This window comes from Topomyia yanbarensis, chromosome 2, assembly GCF_030247195.1.
Source record: "Topomyia yanbarensis strain Yona2022 chromosome 2, ASM3024719v1, whole genome shotgun sequence".
Taxonomy (NCBI): domain Eukaryota; kingdom Metazoa; phylum Arthropoda; class Insecta; order Diptera; family Culicidae; genus Topomyia; species Topomyia yanbarensis.
Window position 1 is genome coordinate 467,258,213 of NC_080671.1, and position 20,913 is coordinate 467,279,125.

Here is a 20,913-nt window from a genome sequence, read left to right on the forward strand (position 1 = left end):
CACCATTTCCGATCGTTTTCCCCGTTGGATACCACCAGTCCTAAATAAAGTATTGGCACTTAAGTCAAAAGACCAAAAAATTGAATTATTAGTTTAATTCGAACGGGCGGGTTCGCTCCCGTCATACCTCTGTTCACTGGGCAAGGGACCAGAAATCGACAGTTTTCATTAGCTCTGTCACCCACCGAAGTACGATGGGTAATGAACTAAAAAAATAGACATCAGACGATAATAAAAAAAACCGGGCCTTGGTATCTAGCGGGGAAATTAAATAGATCAAATGTGTTGGGGTGATCGGCTGCCGTTGTGTGTGATTCTCGCTTTGCAGGCAGGGCACGATCATCGTCGCCAATGGGATCATCATATGTTCTTTCTGGGATGTCGCCATACCCAGGGATAGCATAAGGGTTAGTGCATTGGGCCGGAGTCTCAAAGGTTGCGAGTTCGAATCTCGCCTCTGGGGGGAATTTTTTTCACATGATTGCTTAGCTTCACTCACCATTTCCGATCGTTTTTCCCCGTTGGATACCACCAGTCCCATTTTTTCTTATTTTTTATATTTTGTCAATAAAAACCTCAAGAGAAAAGAAACATTTTGAATGTGATTATATAATGGAGAACTTATCGGTAAAAAAGTTTTTCTAACAATAACTTTATACATGTTTTTAAATTTCATGCTAATTGATATACAAAACTGTAATTTTATTACAGAATATAGTTCTAACTCTTATTTTAAATCAAAATGCATTTATCAAAAATCTTCTAAAATGCGGTAGTTTTCGAGATGTTTGGAATTTTGTTCCAACAAAAACAGTTAATTCGTGTAATTATGCTCTTTTTAAAAGTTATTCGCGTTACCCAATTATAAAATGTCAAGAATTTAATGTTTATCGTTTTAAAGACGTAAAAGAAACTCTTTCAGTGTATTTGGATCATGCAGAAGCCTTCAATAAAAAATTTCACAACAACTTATGACATATTTTTATAATTCTTACTATTTACAGTCAAAAATACAATTTTCTTTTTGAATATGAAACGCTATTTTGAATCAAAATGCTAATAACAAAATTTTTCTGAAATGTAATAGTTCCCGAAATATTGTAAATTTTGTTTTAACAACATAATTGTTTTGTTTCATTGCGACCTATTCAGAAGTTATTCGCGTTTCTCCATCAACAATAATAACTTTTTAAAAAGGCCCATAACATTTCCTGCAACTTTCTCTTCGACATCAAGGTGATATTGTAAACCATTTGAAAGCTATACGAAAACAATCAAAATACTATTCAACCATAGAGTCTTATGATTAAACTAAATAGTTCGATCAACAAAAGAATGGTGTTGTTAAAACGAAATTTGAAATATCTCGAGAACTACCACATTTCAGAAAATTTTTGCTATAAACATTTTGATTTAAAAAAGCGCCTAAAATCATATTAAAAAAAAATTGTATATTTTACTGCAAATAGTATGAATTATAAAAATATGTCAAAAGTTGTTAGGAAAACTTTTTCATTGAAAGCTTCTCCATGATTCAAATACACTGAAAAAGCTTCTTTTACGTCATTGGATTTTTGACATTTTAGGATGGGGTAACGCGAATAACTTTTAAAAAGGGCATAATCACACGAATTAACTGCTTTTGTTGGAACAAAATTCCAAATATCTCGAAAACTATCGCATTTTGGAAGATTTTTGTTAAATACATTTTTATTTAAAATAAGACTGAGAATTATATTTTGTAATAAAATTACAGTTTTGTATGTCAATTAGAAAAACTTTTTTACCGATAAGTTCTCCATCATACAATCACATTCAAAATATTTATTTCTAAAAAAAATGTTTTTTTTTGCAATTTATGTTTTTAACACAATTTTTGTTTTTGTGAAAAATGACACAACATTATTTTCAGTGTATATATTTTTCGCACATAAATATTCGTTCCCTGAAACTCGTTCTCAGAGAGTTTTGTAATACTACAAAAGCTTATTAAACATTTTACCCTAATAAATTTGTGAAAATTATAAACTATTTGAAATTTTTTAATATTTTTCTTTTTTATTAAACCGTGATTTTTTTTAACAAATAGTGACCGTCGCTTCACAACGCAGTTTATTTTTCATGACTTGCGGTGAGCACGGTCTCTCGAATTGTTGAACTGAAAATTATGGAATAGAAGTTAATTTTTAGTATACTTTGCAGATTTAACTCGCCGGGCAAATGGCTCTGAATGAGATCCGCTGGTGCTTTAAGACTGTTGACGCTTGATTTGCAGAGCATTGTCCACCCAGTGCATCAACGCAAGTGACGGAATGTTATCGAAAAGTTTCGTGAAAATGAAAATTCCAGTAATGATGATGATTTTCCCAAACGGTTCGGTTTCGAGAGGTTTTTTATTTGTTATTTGGCATTAGGATTAGCGAAGATAATTCAAATCAAGGATACTATTGGGAAGTCACTTTTAGAAAAGTCGATGTCGAAGTAAAGTTTGAATTATGCACGCAAGCACTTCAGAGGTAGCGTGATATCAGGAGCTGCGATTTCATTTTTTAGTTCTCAGTCGCGTTGGAAATTTGAGTAAAGTATAAACTTCAAAACGATTAAAAAAAAATTCGAATTTTTGGCTCAGCATATTGTATAACCCCTTTAGGAAAATTCAGTTTTCCCACCACAATGCATTGATTGAGGAATTTAGATATTTTACTAACAGAGCATTAGCATTTCGCTTTTCCATTGATTCTTTTTTCACCATTCTTCCGCTTTCCCATTGATTTGGTTTGAGATTTCTAGCACTGATGTTGTCCTTTACAGATTTGAGCGATTCTCTGAGTCCTGCCACTATCCCATGTAGTATGTATTATCAAAAACATCGCGAAGCATCAAGTTCTAAATGTTCTCAAACGATATAATATCCGAAGAGAGTGATAAGAGTTATAAAAACCTATTTTAATCCACCTAGCGGTGCAATTGTGCCTTTCTCAATCATGAATCACGAGAATGTGTGCGTTGTTTATATTCATTAAAAGCTTTTAAATGCATATATTACATTTTATTATTATACATCACATGACAACTATATACAGGAAAATAAATCATTATTATAGTTCTAAAATTTTAAAAAAGAAAAAACAGCCACGGTAATATTGAACTGAAAAAAGGTGCAAAATCGGCAAAGTCCCAAAAAGTCGATTTTTATAAAAAAAAAATTTCGAGTTAACATAAAATCTCGACGTTTCATGCATTTTAAAGATGTTTGGCATCAAAAATACGAATTCGATTTCTGAAATTTCATGAGGTCCCCCTTTGAAAAAAAAATTGAGTTCCGGCTTATATGGGAATTTCATATGTGACCGGACGATTTAGTCTATATTTCCGGACTCATATAAGCGATCCGTACGAAATTTTATAGACATCTGTGGGGATATTATAGCTATCATTTGGGACTAAGTTTGTGAAAATCGGCCAAACCATTTCCGGGAAACTGATGTGAGTTTGTAAATTTTGAAAGATGGTCGCTTTTCCCGGGCACTTCCGGAACCATCTATGGTGGTCAATGTAGTCAACGAAAGTTTGGTTGGCCGTCTGTGACCTAGAACAGCAAATTTAAGTTGTTTGAGAGACATTTTAGCGAAATTTTTACCTATTTTGCTTTCATCGGAGTATCGGTTTGAATCACAATTTGCTATGTGATCGCACGCCACAACCTGTAACTCCGGAACCGGAAGTCGGATCGGGATGAAATTAAATAGCCATTTACGGGGACGCAATACCTTTCATTTGAGGCCAAGTTTAGTCGAATCGGTCTAGCCATCTCCGAGAAACCGATGTGACTGTTATTCTGAATTTAGATACTTCCGCCAGGGCTTCCGGAACCGATGATGGTGGCCAATGTGGCCAAATAGACTTTGAATGGATGTTAGTGACCTAATACTACAAATCGAAGCAGTTGTGGTCATAATTTGGAAAAATTTTCACCTTTATACATTCATTGCAGAATTTCTTAAAATCGACATTTTCTGCGTGTTCGTACTTATCACCCTGTAATTCCGGAACCGGAAGTCGGATCTATCAGAAATTTAATAGTAGCCTATGGGAACGTTGCACCTTTTATTTGAGACTAAGTTTGTCAAAATCGGTTCAGCGGTTCTCTGAGAAAAATGAGTGACATTTTTGGTCACATACACACACATACGCACATACACACACACACATACATACACACACAGACATTTGCCGAACTCGACGAACTGAATCGAATGGTATATGTCACTCGGCCCTCAGTTAAAAAGTCGGTTTTCAGAGCAATTGCAATACCTTTCTATTGAGAAAGGCAAAACCTGTTTTAATCCACCTAGCGGTGCAATTGTGCCTTTCTCATTTCTCTAAACTATGGCACGGAGGCTTTTTATGTTCAACATAATCGTGGAAATGTCCATTACATTCTTAGTACACTTTGCACTTATACACAATGGCATGCCAGCCACGAACTTGATGAGCTACGTGTCGACGGTGAAACACTTGAAACAAAAAAAAATATCATACTCCATTAGCCTAATCAGCATTAGATCAATGTTATCTGCTTGCTAACTCATTTTGTCATGCGGGGGTGGATATGTGAGGAGGGCGAAAGTCCCATGAACGAACGACTCCCCAGCTTAAATTGGTATGCTTTGTGATACAGTGGTGGTTTAAAGATGATGGGGTTGAAAGGTAGGGGTATGAGGGCTGCATGGGGTGGTGGTCTGAGGGGTGATTTAAGGAGATTTTTAAAGGAGGGGAGTGAACAGTAGAGGGGGGGAGGGGTGTAACCCCTCTCCGTAAACCATCAACTACGCCCCTGTTAAAATCCAGTAACCTTATGCGAGTCGAAAAAAAAAATTTGGCCGGGATTAGGTTGACGTTTTTCAGAGTGATTGCATAACCTTTCTATATGAGAAAGGCAAAAAAATACTTGCTAATATGAAGATGAACTGATCAAAAATCAATTTTTTTCAGATAAATATTAATGTATAAAACCCGTGGTATTCCAAGTAAATATTGCATGCACACCGGGCCTGCCAGGCCCGGCTTGCCTGTTTGTGCATGTAAAAAATTCAAACATAGCTGCGCATCTCTCCATAGATGAAAATTTCACAATTCTTTATTTATGTTATAGATTTCAAAGCTACTTATCAAAATTTCCACGCCCAAGCTTATACTGCATACACATTTTTTGTAACTAAAAAATTGTAACGTGCCGGGCCTCTGAGACCCGCTTGCCTATTATATATTCTCTCACAAGAAACGTAGTCGAATTCACTAATCCACTACCTTGTATTGGCCTTGAAGCGCAATATGAATAAATGACTTCAAAAAATAAATTTTGCCCTAAGAACTGTTTCTGCCATAAAAATAAATTAAACTGCCGATGATAGCGAATGCGTGATATTATTTGTATTGTTAGTAGGCTATGTACCCCAAGTCGCCATCCCAGCTTCTAAATAAAATTTTCATTCTGTTTTTAGACACTAACCCAACCACCCGCTGCCCGTGGTGCTGCCTTACCTTAGAGAGATGCTGAAACTTTTGGTAAAAGTCTACTTAAATCTACTACGGGGGAGGGGGGTCGAAAATGTCAAATTTCGGTGCACGTGGTTTATGAATGGTCCATTGCTAGTAATTGCTTACTCTTGAACTTTTCGCTCAAGAGACCAAAAATATGAAGAGCATCGGTTTAACGTTGTACAGCAACCATTCCTTTACAACCAAAAATTCTATAGCCCATATTTTTCGCGCAAGCCTTAACATTCGAGTTCTAAATGTTTAAACGATGCATCATATGATCAATGAAGACAAGTTTCCAACTCCAGGAACTCCAAATTCTCCCCAAATCATAACATTGCCCAATTTTTTGGCATTGATTCTGAAGCTCGAACAACTTTTTATTGAAAACCTTTTTAAACTTGTAAGTATGTAGCCCAACTGTTAAATAATGGAGACAGCAGCACAAAGTCTGTATAAAAAAATAACACGACTCGATTTTGTGAGTAAAACAAACATTTTTCGACGCGTTAATATAAAAATGTAGTGCCGGTACTGGAATGTTTTTAGCAAAAATAAAATCTTAAAAACATCAGAGCGACATAAAATAATCAAAAATATACCCTTATTGGTAAGCTTTTATATGCTTCAATCTATCTTTTTATGTCGTCCAGAGCAGAAGCAAAAAATTATTTTGGAAGCTATCAATAAACCATGTTACGTTAGTTAAAATAATAGTCAAGTTTGATGATTCGGCAATATGTGTGTAATAAAATATTCAACCATCGACATGAGGGTGACACCGGCTGAACCAGACGAAGGAAATACTGAAGGGATGGTGGCTTGAAAGGAACGGCGGGCAAAATATTGTCTTGAGCAAGCAGTTTGACAGCAGACAATTTCCGCTCAGAGCAGACTTCACTTGGTTCGGACACGCGGAAGGAATTTGGTGGTCGCAGATGCGACACCGGTACGTTTTTTTTCGGGAGAAGATTTTAACGCGTGTGAAAAAACTCGTCGGAAAGTTGTCGTCGCCAGTGAAACTTTCTCAGAAGACCATCTGCATCCACAAAAGTCACCCATAATCCGTAAAAATTGGAAAAGGCCTTCAACTAGCCGCACCGGTCAGTGATTGCAGTAGAGCAGTGACTGCTCGGACAATAGTGGTGACCCGATCGGGAGGGAGCAGACCAGAACTGTGACAAAAGAGCGTGCTAGTCTTCCCACGCAGCCGTCGTCATCGGTCTGAGCGAGCAAGTGATTGTGTCGTGAGTAGGGAGAACCGGATCACGAGCGACCTTCTCGGAGCATGGTCCGAATACGGCGAAGCATATCGAGAGCCGGAACGAGATACGCTATCCACTGCCCGACCAGTCTGCACGGTGAAGGGCGAAACGCGTGGTCAACGGCAGCCATCGATTTGGAGCAAGACTGGAACACAGTGAACGTCACGTGGAGCGCCGGCATCCACGACATGATGAAGAAGGCGTCGTTCACCGGGTAAGTTCACCCTAGCCCTCTGGGCACCTTTTATTTACACATATCATCATGACTGAATTCCGGCGTCCAGGGGTCACGCACGTGAATGTACTTTTGGGCTAGCTAGCAAAAGTTTATAACAATGGCGCCCAACAAAACGAACCAATTTTGCTTGTGATTTGTAAAGAATTTCAGAATTAGTGTGTAATTTGTAGCACAATTTTGTTGCATCGTAACACATTTTGTAGACCCTACCATTAAGTTAGTTCTTGTTTAGTTGGCTAATTTAAGACCTTAAGGATCATAAAGTCCAGCTATGTAAACAGCCAGTAGGATGCTGTAGACCACGAACGCACGCGCCGCCAAAACACGTTCTACGAAAGTGGCCAGAGGGCCCAAATCGAAAAATGAAACCTCGCCATTCCGTACATTCACAGGGACCAACACATCAGAAATTTCACGGTCCCGGTCCAATTTCCATCACAACGAACCACTCTACTTTTGCAGTATGTCGACCACTGGAAATTTTCGCGAACAGCCTTCTTCATCATGTTTTGAGGGTTAAGCATCAGAGCTTGACCCTAAGCACAAAAAAACATAATAGAATCACTCGAACCTGAAGTATCACCATTCGCATTTATATTTACCATCATTGACCGTCGAATTTGTAATGTTCTGAGAAACTTAACGTTATCAATGTCTTAGCCGGACTGCTAAGACGTGGGAAACAGGAAGTTTAATGATGATAGTTTCAATCGACCGAAATTGTCGAACCCCTCCCATTTTTTTATTGATACCCATTCCTGCAAGAACAGTTTGTATACTTTCTTATGCGAATTTTTCTACTTTTGCTTGCAATTATTTTAATGTATAAAACGAATAATATGTACATTTTGAACTTTTGCTATAGTTAACTACTATTTGACAGTTTTCATGACGCCACTCGCGTTACAGTTTGGTACGAGAATGTTCGTCTGTAATGGGGTAATCAGTCTCTTTGTCATTTCAGATAATATGGTATGTGCACCAATATAGTTACTTCGACATATCCAATGGAGTTTACGGCATGACTCTTAACCTCGACAAATCCGCTAAGGGGTGGACGGGACACATACTATTTTTGATCGATTCATCAACGTCGTAGACAGTAGGGTACATCCGCGAAGGAACCCGGATCGTGCCATAGCTTTTATTGATAATGATTTAAATGAAACATATGTGTATCTCGAAGATCGCAGCTGTGTCAAGTGTATACAAAGTTCAATCTTAACAATATTTGCCGCTATAAATGTCCTTTGACTAGGGTTTTAAAGTTTAATAATGTACGAGTTGTATGAAAATAATCACTTGTCCTCTTGAAAGCGGTAGTTGAAACAGTGTATGAATCTTAACAAAATAAATTTTGTCATTGAATACAAAACTGCAATATTTGGCACCTGGAAATATGAAGAATCCACGCGATTCAATGGTTTGCACGATTTTATGAATCATCAAAACTTATCAAGAGAAATTGACAGCATTGTAGAAAATAATGCATTGTTTTTGCTCAAAATGATTTGAAACTTGAATCAAAATGTTGGATTGACGTTTGAATTGGTCAAATACCATCCTGATCATGTAGTGCCTCGTTCCCTATCGCTACCATCACTCCGGTTGATTGTCTGATACTCTCTAAAAATCACATGGGATAAGGTGCAATTTGTGAATCCGAGCAACAGATCCATTGTTACCCCACACGCCAAAGAGTTATAAACAATTAAGTGCAACTATTTTTTGGAACTATGATTCTATATTCATCCTAAGTTGGGGGCCCCTAAAAGCCCGGGCCCCTGGCCCTGGCCCAGTATGCCCATGCGTAAGGACGGTACTGGCAAATGCCAAACTATGTTGACAGATGCGTGAACATTGCTATTTTTGCAATCTGCCAATGGAGTCGATCTACATAATGCGGGCAAAATTTGGAAAAAAATATTTGTTGGGAATTTTGGCCGTTGGTCACTCAAACTACCATTTAATTTTTGGAGCATTAGATTCGTTGAAAGGATTCGTATTCAGCACTGCTCTTTTACGCTGTTAACTTCCAGAACAAACGCGTCTCAAGCATTTCATCAAACGATCTTTTCATAGCTGGATTTTTTAGTCGGCATGTGTTGTATCATTCTCCGAGCCTCTTCAACTGCCGCTAGTTCAGTGCAATGTCGGTGCTGTGTTTATTCTTTACATCAAGAAAATTTCGTCGGCATTTTCGACTAATGCAGATTTGATCGACGCGAGTTAATGTACTAATTGATGAGTAAAACGCGAATTCCCTACTTTCAGGCCGCCATTTTGTAAGCAGCTCGCCGTTTTAACTCATTTCCCTAAATCCATGACATACTCAGACATGCTCATAGTCCATGTTGTCGGAGCCGATCTTTGCATTGAAGTTGCCAGTGTAAATCTTAGTATCACCTATTGATTGTGAGAAAACTAACGACTGTTGGTGGAGTTCAAATAGTTTTCTTCGTTTACGGACCGTTTTCGGATAATTATTAAACCGCTACGTACGTGAGTCAGTGGCAATACGCAAAAACAGCTAAATATGACAATTGCACCAATATACGAAGGTGTGCTTTACGATAACACGGTAACTAGCTTAATTCCTTGAGAAAGGCGCAATACATGTAGCCGAAACGTCGGATGATAAGTAAAAATTCCGTTTGTTAAATATTTCAAAGACTGGAAGCCGAACATGACCCCTATAAAAAGATATCACCTATTGGATACAACGATATTTAGTTGACCTGCTTTGTGCAGTTTTTAAACCAACGTAGTTTCGAGATATTCATCATGCAAGAGAAGAACAAAGATGTATACGGCACGTTTTGCCTCCCCAAGCTATTTTTCCAACACCAGCTAGCACTTCGTTCGGAGAAGCCATGGACGCTTGGAGCATACTCTCAATATGAGGGAGGATCATGCATCGACGATTGAGAAGCCAAGTTATGAAGTTGGAACTTGGCTTTCCTTGAGGAGTTCATTTCGGTGAATCGTGTTCAACATCTTTCAACAACTCACAAATCCTCCCAGGTGAAACTATCGCCCAGAAAAGCAGTAGATAGTCCAGGAAACTGCTATGTTTGTGAATATCCATTGAAAAAGTGCACAATTTTTGAGAAGATGAACGCAACCGATCATCTTGCCCTGATCGATGCAAGTTGGCTGTGTTTGATCTATTTTTGTAGTGATCATTTTTCAAGACATTGCTCATTGAAATATACCTGCAGATTCTGTAAACGACGTCAACATTCTCTCCTCCAATGCCCTTTTGACTCGACCAGGCTTCATCTCGTACTGGTGATGTCAAACGTGTCGACCAACGTGAGTGTAGCATCTGCATTCGACCGTAAAAAATCAGCTGTAATCTGCCACTCAAAGGCGTCGAAAAGGATGTGTTTCTACTGACAACGGTCATCGTGGTCATCGCTCGCTGTGGAGCATTTTACACGTACGCTTTTTAATTACAGATTTTTTCCGTGAATGTCGAAATTTTGGTGCTTTCAAACGGAACTCCCGATCTATCGGTCCACGATATTGCAGTGGACTACTGGAAGCTTGCATCAAATCTGTTTTTGGTGGATCCCCAATTCAATAAGCGTATGTCGCTCGACATGATTCTAGAAAACTCTTCCAATACTTATACTTATAGTATTTTCGGATGGCGCTCGAAGAGAGCATCTAACGATTTTTGAAGGTTGAAAACCGGCAATCCCGGTCCGACTATTTGCTAGAGGAAAGGCGATGCGAAAAAATGATGTGCAGAACGATCTCCTATTAACGATTCTTCGGTTCCGGACGATAGTGTGTGCGTTAGTGCGCTCAAAGCTTGAGATATTTATTATTACTGTTTGCCCCGTTACCTAACTCAGTCGCCGCCAGACTGGTTGCAGATAGGCTTTGAGGCAGACATCAACATACCTTCTTCATAGCTTCTACCCACTGCCAAAGTCTGGCGGCGACTGAGTTAGGTAAGGGGGCAAACGGTGATAATAAATATCTCAAGCCTTGAGCGCAGTCCACTGGACCTAAAAATAGATAACGAAAGAGATTTGGCCCGATCGATGAGAGGGAGAGGTGACGGACTGGTGGTATCGATCGGAAATGGTGAGTGAAGCTAAGCAATCATGTGAAAAAAATTCCCCACAGAGGCGAAACTCGAACTCGCAATCTTTGAGACTCCGGCCCAATGCACTAACCCTTATGCTATCCCTGGGTATGGCGACATCCCAGAAAGAACATATGATTATCCCACTGGCGACGGTGATCGTGCCCTGCCTGCAATGCGAGAATCACACACAACGGCAGCTGATAACCCCAACACATTATGATCTATTTAATTTCCCCGCTAGATACGGATCCAAAATCTTACGATTTCTGTTCACAAGTCCGAATAAGAAATATTCTGAACACCTGTTATGAACCTATGTATTATTTTCGTACCACAAAAATGGGTTTATATTCTATACCATTCATGCTCTGAAAATTTTATCGAACAATTTTTGCGCTAAATGATATTTGACCCGCTTTGCCTGAAGTTTTGATAAATATACCATTTCGGATCTAAGGGAATATTTTAACCCACTTTTGCTCTGAACAAAATTTTAATCCACTCTTGCTCTCAGTCTCTCATATAAAAATAGCGAAGGCTAATAAACTTCCTTTTACTTTCGATTTTTGGGCAGTTCCCCATACCAAACATACCCATATTGCAAAGTTCCTGATGATAAATCATCATGAAAATGCCGTAATATTGAGTTGAGGTAAGTCATTTATTTTCTTCCAAAACGACGAGGAACATTTTTGTTGTACATGGAAGATGTCTCAGAACAATTTTTCAATTACCGAAAAAATACCTGACATTATATCTAAAATAAATATGCACTGAATTTCTAATAAAAATGCTGGCAGCACTAGCATAGCCGATAAACATCAACCCGAATACACAACCGCAACACAGCCGAAGTTTGGTTTCGGTATTCTCGTGTTTCGTTCCATACTCGTGCACCGGTAAACGAAAATCAAAACCAAACCATGGTGCTGTGTAAACGAAACTCGGTTTGGTTTTCGTGTCTCGTTGAAACACAACCAGCGGTAAGACCGCACACGATGTAAAGGAAACACAAAATCGTGTGAAAATTTGGTTTACCGCACCGGTACTAAACCGGTTTTTTTCCCACCTCTGATAAGAAAAGGTAAAAAGATAAAATCAATCAAAACATGAAAAAATACCTGCTAATATGAAGATGAACTCATCAAAATGATTTTTTTTCAGATGAATATTAATGTATAAAACCCTTGGTATTCCTAGTAAATATTGCATGCACATCGGGCTTGCCTTTTTGTGCATGTAAAAAATTCAAACATAGCTGCGCATCACTCCATAGATGAAAATTTCACAATTCTTTATTTTTGTTATAGATTTCAAAGCTACTTATCGAAATTTCCATGCCCAAGCTTATACTGCATACACATTTTTTTGTAACTAAAAATTGTAACGTGCCGGGCCTCTGAGACCCGCTTGCCTTTTTGAGGGTTAAGCATCAGAACTTGACCCTAAGCACAAAAAACATAATAGAATCACTCGAACCTGAAGTATCACCATTCGAATTTATATTTACCATCATTGACCGTCGAATTTGTAATGTTCTGAGAAACTTAGCGTTATCAATGTCTTAGCCGGACTGCTAAGACGTGGGAAACAGGAGGTTTAATGATGATAGTTTCAATCGACCGAAACTGTCGAACCTATCCCATTTTTTTATAGATACCCATTCCTGCAAGAACAGTTTGTATACTTTATTATGCGAATTTTTCTACTTTTGCTTGCAATGATGTTAATTTATAAAACGAATAATATGTACATTTTGAACTTTTGCTGTAGTTAACTACTATTTGACAGTTTTCATGACGCCACTCGCGTTACAGTTTGGTACGAGAATGTTCGTCTGTAATGGGGTAATCAGTCTCTTTGTCATTTCAGATAATATGGTATGTGCACCAATATAGTTACTTCGACATATCCAATGGAGTTTACGGCATGACTCTTAACCTCGACAAATCCGCTAAGGGGTGGACGGGACACATACTATTTTTGATCGATTCATCAACGTCGTAGACAGTAGGGTACATCCGCGAAGGAACCCGGATCGTGCCATAGCTTTTATTGATAATGATTTAAATGAAACATATGTGTATCTCGAAGATCGCAGCTGTGTCAAGTGTATACAAAGTTCAATCTTAACAATATTTGCCGCTATAAATGTCCTTTGACTAGGGTTTTAAAGTTTAATAATGTACGAGTTGTATGAAAATAATCACTTGTCCTCTTGAAAGCGGTAGTTGAAACAGTGTATGAATCTTAACAAAATAAATTTTGTCATTGAATACAAAACTGCAATATTTGGCACCTGGAAATATGAAGAATCCACGCGATTCAATGGTTTGCACGATTTTATGAATCATCAAAACTTATCAAGAGAAATTGACTTCATTGCAAAAAGCAACTGGATGAATATTTATAAGCTCCGGTAAGCTATGGTTGGGTTCAATTTGTGTGGAACTCGAACTCATTTCAAAATCGGAAAATCGGAACCCGACCCGAGCCCGAAAATTTTAAATTTATAGAACAAGAACCGGGTTCAAAAACCCAAACCGGATAATCTCTAATGTAAATAGATGTAGAGTTATATACGCTGAGAAAGATAAAGCATCACAGCACATAGATAACTCATTTCAGTATACCGCGTTTAACGAAATGTTTCTAAAAATATTTTAATGGTAATTGGAAAGATTGCTTCAAATATCTGCGTTCACTCAGTAATATCGCAGTTAGCATAATACTGACAAAATTAAGACATTGTGATATGGCTTCATAGTTACACATCGTTGTTTGAGGATGAAGAGTGCTTTAGCTAAGAATGAGGAATGATTGAGTACGGCGGATTGAACGAATATTGAACATTCAAACTTCGCCCATGCTAATAAGCGGATCTTCGTAGTTGATATGTTTAAGGCTGTTTTCGTAAATTAAGCGCCCTGCTATTTATGATTTCTCAACTATTTCACGAATTTGTTCTGCATTCTTTCACTCACTTTTACAGTAGTAAATGGCAGAGCCGTCTTAAGACCACTCGGGGCCCCTGGGCACAACTGAGTTGAGGGGCCCCTATAATTGAACAGGCATATACTGCTGTAGAGTAGGTTGATCAAAAAATGATCCCCAGCATCAGGGAGCCATATATGGTACCTTGAGATATATTTTTCAAATTAAATCCAAATCATTCAACCATGCGAAGGTATTAAAAATACTGTAGGTATCAAAATATATCGAGAAAAAAATTTAGATTTCCATCACTATAGGTGGCCTTGTAAATGTCCAGGTACTGTCGAAAAAAAGAAGATGATTTTGATAGATCTTAAAAAGATATTAGCATCTCTGACCAATCTTACCGAATGTGAGAAAGAGCATAACATACATAACATACAGTGTAATGGACTTACCAGCTGCGCTATTCCCACCCCATTTGATATAATCTGATCTTCATAGTTGTAAGACGTTGTTTGGGGCTGAAGAGTGCCTCCGTCAATAATGAGGAATGATTTAGTAAGGAGAGTTTAACGTCAACTCTACAATGTCGACGATTCATTCAATCATTGTCCTGACACTGTGACAATCGTAGAAAAATATTTAGCAATATGCCAATAAAATTCAACTTGTTAATATATGACTACTGCATGATTTACAAAAGTTACATTGATTCGTACAAAGTTGTTCTCAATTTCTTACTGTTCCTGATACGATGCAGTTGGAAAAAGTCAATTCCCAACTTTAAAAAAAGCCACACTTTTTTTCAATCATAATTCAACTACATTTACAGATGATAATATTGAGTATTACAGCCATTGAAATCAATCGATATTATGTCGAATCTAAGTGCGTGATTCGAGGTTCAGTGTTTTTAGATATTCGTATTTTTCGCTGCAGGATTCTTTGAAATAGTGTCTCGTCATACACAAATTGCCAGTTATATGTTATATATTTTAACAGAAGTTTAGTGCTTTCTTTTATAGTGAACGGTTTGGAGAGGCTAGGAAAGCAAATTCAACGAATTAGTATCTCAAAGACGGCGCCGGTAGTTAAGTGTCAAGTCTAGGGTTTTGAAGGTAGGGTCGTCTCTCTGATGTCGGTGATCAGTGCAGAAGGAGATAGAAAAAAAAATAATAACAATAATTAGCCTTTTCAACTTTCGAAATTACTCGAACCTATTAATATGAACAACACAATTCATTTCAACATTTCAGCCACAAACAGAAATGCAACCATCTACCAACGAAGCTCATCCAATACGCAAAGCAATTGCTATATCACTTTGACTGCAAAATTATACAAAATGTAAACCCAAACATAAATGAATAAAAATTTAAGTTACAAAAAAATTCATTTCAATGCCAGTAAAGTAAAACATTCGAAATAGGAAACACATCGAATGCACGTGGCCGTGAGGCACAAAGTCTCGACTACTGATTCCTGATTCTGACGGCCTAAAATATTTTTGATAAGGCGGATAATAACATAATTTTCCTAGTTTTAAGATAGTTACAAAAAAATCAAACAGACTATTGTAACCCACTGTTGTATATAGAATTTATTTTCTATTTTTAAGATAGCTGTACAAATTTTCCTCTTTTATAAAAAAAAATATTTCAACATTGTAACCTCCTAGTTTTAAGATATCCAAAATGTAATAACAAACGAGTTTGGCACCGCCAAGCTAACGCATTTGTGCCTATCAAATAAATGAACTGAATAAAAAAAGTCCAGCAGTCATTTTTAGAGGTTTTCATGAAGATTTGTCCATTCACAATCCCTGATGTGATGAAGAAATTAAAATTTTCCACATGCTCGGATCGCTTGCCAAACAAGGACTTTGTACCGAATTTCGACATCTTCTTCATCCACTTTCTGTACAGCTTCCTTGTGCAAATTTTACCACCTTGTCGCCGCTCCTGGTGCCTTTCAAAACTTTATATACGTATTGTAGAAAACATTTCATTGAAGCGAGTAAAGGCGCTATAATCTACGCTCATTAGCCAGGGCAGGACTAAATACCTCTGTCCCATCCCAGGAGCTTAGGACCAAAGGAGTGGCATTAACCTTTTTAGCCAAATCACTCCCAAAGATTTACCAAATCCCCATCAAAATGAAACGGTCGGTACGGTTGTCCACGTTTCTTCCTTATTCAAGGTTCAAAATGATTCGTTGATTGAATTCTTCATTAAATGAATAATTTGATTGCCGTATAATTTTGAATCATCTTCATTCTGTACGCTGCACAGTTGGCCTGGCTGTTTTAATGATTGTGTCACATACCATATGTGCCACAAACATTAATACTGACAAGAAAAATTGTACATGGAAGTTTGAAATTTTCCAGGATTCCTACATGTATTGGCTGTGTATGTGTAGACAAGCATTGTAGAAAATAATGCATTGTTTTTGCTCAAAATGATTTGAAACTTGAATCAAAATGTTGGATTGACGTTTGAATTGGTCAAATACCATCCTGATCATGTAGTGCCTCGTTCCCTATCGCTACCATCACTCCGGTTGATTGTCTGATACTCTCTAAAAATCACATGGGATAAGGTGCAATTTGTGAATCCGAGCAACAGATCCATTGTTACCCCACACGCCAAAGAGTTATAAACAATTAAGTGCAACTATTTTTTGGAACTATGATTCTATATTCATCCTAAGTTGGGGGCCCCTAAAAGCCCGGGCCCCTGGCCCTGGCCCAGTATGCCCATGCGTAAGGACGGTACTGGCAAATGCCAAACTATGTTGACAGATGCGTGAACATTGCTATTTTTGCAATCTGCCAATGGAGTCGATCTACATAATGCGGGCAAAATTTGGAAAAAAATATTTGTTGGGAATTTTGGCCGTTGGTCACTCAAACTACCATTTAATTTTTGGAGCATTAGATTCGTTGAAAGGATTCGTATTCAGCACTGCTCTTTTACGCTGTTAACTTCCAGAACAAACGCGTCTCAAGCATTTCATCAAACGATCTTTTCATAGCTGGATTTTTTAGTCGGCATGTGTTGTATCATTCTCCGAGCCTCTTCAACTGCCGCTAGTTCAGTGCAATGTCGGTGCTGTGTTTATTCTTTACATCAAGAAAATTTCGTCGGCATTTTCGACTAATGCAGATTTGATCGACGCGAGTTAATGTACTAATTGATGAGTAAAACGCGAATTCCCTACTTTCAGGCCGCCATTTTGTAAGCAGCTCGCCGTTTTAACTCATTTCCCTAAATCCATGACATACTCAGACATGCTCATAGTCCATGTTGTTGGAGCCGATCTTTGCATTGAAGTTACCAGTGTAAATCTTAGTATCACCTATTGGATACAGGCCCGTAGCCAGGAGTTTATTTCGGGAGGGGCTTAAAAAATTATTGTATAAAGCTTTTTTATTTCGATTATACAGGTTTTAACCTTATGGTTATTCGCCTCTTTTTGGGTTAGAAAATTTCTTTAGAAAAATTTCTAACCCTACATGTGCGGGATTGATGAACGAACCGTGATGAGCTGCGTAAAAGATAATCAATTTACCAACTACGCTTTACCCGCCCCTGCATAAAGCTTTTAGTTCTATTTACTTCATATTGTCACTAGAAACTAAACGAAATTTTGAAAAGTTCTTAATGAAAACAAAGCCAAATCTAAGACAATCCATGTTCTTTGTCACAAGAAAGGCTATAGTACATCAACGAATTATTGATGTTTAATTTGATTTTTATTATTTATTTTTATTTACAAGTTACAATTTACTCTCGTTGCAACAATGGATATTCTAGAGTTCTCAGTATTTATGCGCTAACCGAATATGACAATCCATGACGGTGCTGGAAAACGCAAGGTGTTCTAAGCTACACGTTTAAAAGGTGTAGATGACGCTAAATCGAAATGAGTAGAAAAATATCCATAAAATGTTCGATTGAAGAGAATGTCGAAATTTGCACAAAATCCTCTGATTTAGCAAACGAATTGTAGATGGTTCAACTTCTATTTTCTTGATCTGGCGTGCTGTAACTATTACCAGTTCTAATGCATCATGCTAACATAATTTTTTGGCATACCCCAGTTAGGAAGGAGGATCTTTGGTGATCAATAGGATCAAAATATATGGGTCATTCCACGTCTGATTTACAATCAAAATTTGAATTCCTTCCAATTTTTTTTTCTTGCATTCATTAGTTAAAGTAATTGACACGTATTTTTTATTTTGGCTGAATATGATTTTTTTTTTCAAGTTATTAGTTTTTGAACTTTTGAAGTTTATAACATTGAACATTTTTCAATCACTTATAACTCGGAAGCTAGGCGCAGATCACTTGTGATGCATTTTTAAAAATCAGCGAAATTAAATGCATTTATTTCCATCAAAATAGAAATTCATAATGTATTTTGCGTTGCGTGCAATGTTGTTTGCGTTGCGTGTAAGACGTCAAAACCCTACAGAAAAACTAGCCCTACATTTAACAAAACGTCGAACAAAGTGGATCAGCGTAGTACGTTTGTTAAACAAACTTTTCTGCGAGGGAGTGCAAAGCTGATGGAAAAATGGAAATTAAATGCATTTTTTCTAATTTGATGCAAATTTGTTATACATTCTTCGAGTGATCTGCTCCTAGCTCGGAAACGATTCGATATATGGAAAAAAATATTAAATAAAAACGTTGTGTACTCAATGAGCTCACTGAAAAAAATAGCAATTTCTTTTTGTTATATAACTTATGAAATTTGCAATTGTTTGAAACAAATTGAATTTTTTAAAGTTGGACCAATTTTTTACTTATTATTTTCTTTAAATATTAAAAATCATGCTAAAATAATTGTGCAAAAATTTGGGAGTGGATATCAAAATACTTTGCGAGATATTACAATTATAAACTTAAAACAAGGCAATTTTACACCAAACGCCTAGTGATAGGCCTATTGTAATTGAAATATCTCGTAAAATACTTCGAATTTCTTTCTGAAATTTGTACAAAATCTTCTCGATATAATTATAAATTATTTGAAAAAGCTAAAAAGATTTTTTTGGCTCCACCCTGAAAAAAAAATTGTTACTAATATTTGCATAATACATAAATTATTTAACCAAAAAAAGAACAAATATTACTAAAAAAAATCTGCCGAGATCTTCCGAAAACGCAGCTTTTATTATTTAATGCTTTTTTCCAGAAATCTAATAGTTTATCAGTTATGAGGGAATGAAAAATGTCCAATTCGATTAAATTTATAAAACTTTAAAAAATCACTATATTATTAAAAGTCGATATTTGTATGTATGTGATTTATGGACTCCCAAACGGCTTAACCAATTGCCGTAAAAATTTATGCATAGTAGGAATTTGTTATGGAGCGTGTTTGTGCGCTATTGGTGGGGATTATCTGCCTACAAGAAGGCGCTTCGGAACAAATTATGGTTTCCTCCTATTTCGTTGAAAGCCGCATCAACGTGCGATGGGTATTAGCTAGTACTTTATAAAGTTAAAAAACTCATAACTTGAAAAAAAAAATCAAATTCAGCCAAAGTAAAAAAATCGTGTCTATAATTTTCAGCTAAAGAGTGCAAGAAAATTGAAGGGAACTAAAATTATAGTTGTAAATCGTGGAATGACTCGCATTCTGCAAATTTAAGACTTTTTTGGGGGTATTCTCATGTTAAAAGCAAATATTTTCTAAAGTCCCCCGAAATCAAATTTATTTTGATTACATAACTATATTAAGAAGATTATGTGAAAAATTCAGAATGGAACTCGAAGTGTTACGAGACATTTCAGTTATAACAGGCCTTTCGCTGGGCGTTTAGTGTAAAATTGCCATGTTTTATGTTTATAATTGTAATATCTCGCAAAGAATTCCACTGCCAAATTTTTACACAATCTAAAAAGATTTTAATACTTAAAGAAAATAATAAATAAAACATTTGGTCCAGCCTTAAAAAAATTCAATTTGTTTCAAGTAATTGCAAATTTCATAAGTTATATAACAAAAAAATTGTGATTTTTTTTGGTAAGCTTATTTGAAAACGCAACTTTTTTATTTAATATTTTTCTCCATATATCGAGTCGTTTCCGCGTTATCAGTGAATGAAAAATGTTCAATTTTATAGACTTCAAAAGTTCAAAAGCGAATAACTTGAAAAAAATATTATATTTAGCCAAACCAAATAATACGTGTCAATTATTTTTAGCTAAAGAATGTAAGAAAACAGTTTGGAAGATGCTTGACGTTTATATTAAGCGCACATTGCTCTAATCTATTATATCTAGCATAAAATGAGTATTGTTAGATACCATTACTAGCGATAAATGTTAATTTTGGGACAGTTTTTGTACTCAGTTTTCTATGAAACTTCTATTTTTTTATTATACAATTCGTTTACTTGAGTCGGTTCAATGCATTAGCTAAATGAAGCCTTGAGTCTTTAATATATTTCCACGATGTAAACAATGAAAATGATAAAACGCTAATGGTTGTCCAACAGATCTCGTGCGATTGACCTGTTTACTGATTGAGAAATATTTTTCATAACCAACCGCGTCTTGGTGGTCGTTCATATCTATCTTGTACACTTCCGTATTATTATCGTGGTAACTGCCATGGACATGGCAGTTCGCGAATATCTGATTTCATTTTTGTTTTGTCCCCTTACGGGCCACAAGTGTCGACTTCCTCAATGATGATGCTGACTGTTAATTTTGAGATACTAGACGCAGTTTTTGCCGTCAATATTATATGAACAGCAGCCACAAATTTGGCAATTGTTTGTTTTTCAGGTAATCGTATTGGAGACTATG

At 36.8% G+C, this 20,913-nt stretch overlaps 1 protein-coding gene across 4 annotated transcripts in view; it reads right to left on the bottom strand.

Annotated features, from left to right (window-relative positions):
* LOC131686153 (P protein) overlaps positions 1-20,913 on the bottom strand; it is a 436,886-nt gene that overhangs the window by 231,978 nt on the left and 183,995 nt on the right. The gene's annotated exons all lie outside the window — the stretch shown is intronic.